Below are 2,446 nucleotides of genomic sequence, written 5' to 3'. Positions count from 1 at the left end.
CCCAAACAGCCAGGCGTGGCCCGCCTCCGCCTCCTATCCAACCCTCCCCGCTTCTTGCCTCCTGATGACCTCCCCCAGGACCCCTGCCCTATCCACCCCCCTGCTCCCTGTCCCCTGACAGCCCCCAGAACCGCCTCCTCTCCTTCCTGACTGCCCCTCTGGGACCCCTGTTCTCTGCCCTCTGACCGCCCTGACCCCTCTCCACACCCCTGACCTCCACTGCAAACTCCCCAGCCCTCTATCCAACCCCCCCTCCACTCCCTGCCCCCTTACCGCGCTGCCTAGAGCACCAGTGGCTGGCGGCACTACAGCCGTGCCACCCGGCTGGAGCCAGCCACACTACCGCGCAGCACAGAGCACCGGTCAGGCTGGGCTCTGCAGCTGCGCTGCCGCAGGAGCAGGAGCTCACAGCCCCTCTGCTGGCGCAATGAGCTGAGGCTGCGGGGAAGGAGGAACAGCGGCGGAGGGGCCAGGGGCTAGCCTCCCGGGCCAGGAGCTCAGTGGCTGGGCGGGAAAGTCCTGGCCTGCGGGATATAGTTTACCCACCTCTTCTCTATGCCATTATATAAATCAGTGATGAAGATATTGAGCAGAACCGGATCCAGAACTGATCCCTGCGGGATCCCACTCATTATATCCTTCCAGCATGACTGTGAACCACTGATAAGTACTCTCTGGGAACAGTTTTCGAACCAATTTTGCACCCACTTTATAGTAGCTCCATCTAGGTTGCATTTCCCTAGTTTGTTTATGAGAAGGTCATGCGAGACCGTATCAAAAGCTTTATTAAGGTCAAGAAATACCACGTCTACCACTTTCCCCCCCCTATCCACAAGGCTTGTTATCCTGTCAAAGAAAGCTATCAGGTTGGTTTGACACGATTTATTCTTGACAAATCCATGCTGACTGTTACTTATCACCTTATTATCTTCTAGATGTTTGCAAATTGATTACTTAATTATTTGCTCCATTATCTTTCCGGGTACAGAAGTTAAGCTTACTGATGTGTAATTCCCTGAGTTGTCCTTATTTCTCTTTTTATAGATTGGCACTATATTTGCCCTTTTCCAGTCTTTGAACTCTCTCCTGTCTTCCATGACTTTTCAAAGATAATCGCTAATGGCTCATATCTCCTCAGTCAGCTCCTTGAGTATTCTAGGATGTATTTCATCAGGCCCTGGTGACTTGAAGACATCTAATTTGTCTAAGTAATTTTTAACTTGTTCTTTCCCTATTTTAGCCTCTTCTGTTCCTACCTCATTTTCACTGGTATTCACTATGTTAGATGTCCAGTCACCACCAACCAAGAGGTGGTGATGTAAGTTATGTAAGTAGCAAGGAGGAAGATGTTCCTTACCAACTTCATTATTGTCAGCTGCTAGTCAATCACAAGGAACATCTATATCCAACACTTCTGGCGAGAGGTTAGACATGACCTTACAACACTCTTCAAACCTCTTTAATAAAGAAAAAGGTTTTGGATAACTACGATGTAATGAAGACCTAGTAAATTTGTAGGCGCCTTTTTTGTTTGTTTGTTTTGTTATGGGATATATAGAAATCAAATATTTGCAAATGTTTTTTCCATGACCTTAAGGATACTGCTGTATGGAACTGCTGGCAATTATTTTTTGAAAGGAGTCTGTTTTTTTTTTAAATATTTCAGTAGAACCCCATTGTCATAGGTGTTGTACAGATGCATAGAAAGAGATGGTTCCTGCCCCAGAGACCTTCCCATGAGAACTGGAGAAGGACCAGAGAAATGGAAATTAGCAAATCTGATCCCAATATTCACAAAACATACTTATAATTACCAAACAGTATGTTAAACCCCCCATTAAAATATAACTAAGGGTACATCACGTCTCGTCTAGACGGGATAAATTGATCCCCAAATGCGCTCCCCGTTGACTCCAGAACTCCACGAGAGCGAGAGGCGGAAGCGGAGTCAACGGGGGGAGCCGTGGCCGTTGATCCCGCACTGTGAGAACACGAGGTAAATCGATCTAAGATACGCAACTTCAGCTACGAAGTGTAGACCAGCCCTAAGACTGAGCTTTTCAAGGCAAAAGTCAAGAAATTCCAAAGTTAACATTCCTGTAGCAATTCTCTTTAAAAAACAGCTAAGTGGATACTTTCAAACTGATTAAGGGGGTGGCCAGATGTAACTGGAGGTGGAGGTGGCCAGATGTAACTGTATGCCAGAAACTTCTGTTGGCCGATGACATAAGGTGGGACAGTTGAAAACAGCAAACCCTGACCCCTCCCCATATGCTGTGCCCAGCTCCCTTTGAGTTTAAAATCTGCTGTGAAAGTGAGAATCAGAAGGAAAAGGTGGGATGCATCTGGTGGGGAGACAAAGATGAAAAGGAATTGTTTTCTGCAGGCAAGTAGAGCCATCATTGTGCTGAGGCACCAGTAGAGCATATACTTCCCCTGCTAGGGG

The sequence above is a fragment of the Chrysemys picta genome, chromosome 20 (genome assembly GCF_011386835.1).
Source record: "Chrysemys picta bellii isolate R12L10 chromosome 20, ASM1138683v2, whole genome shotgun sequence".
Classification (NCBI taxonomy): domain Eukaryota; kingdom Metazoa; phylum Chordata; order Testudines; family Emydidae; genus Chrysemys; species Chrysemys picta.
The sequence above is the reverse complement of the archived record's forward strand: the minus strand, read 5'-3'. Positions refer to the sequence as shown.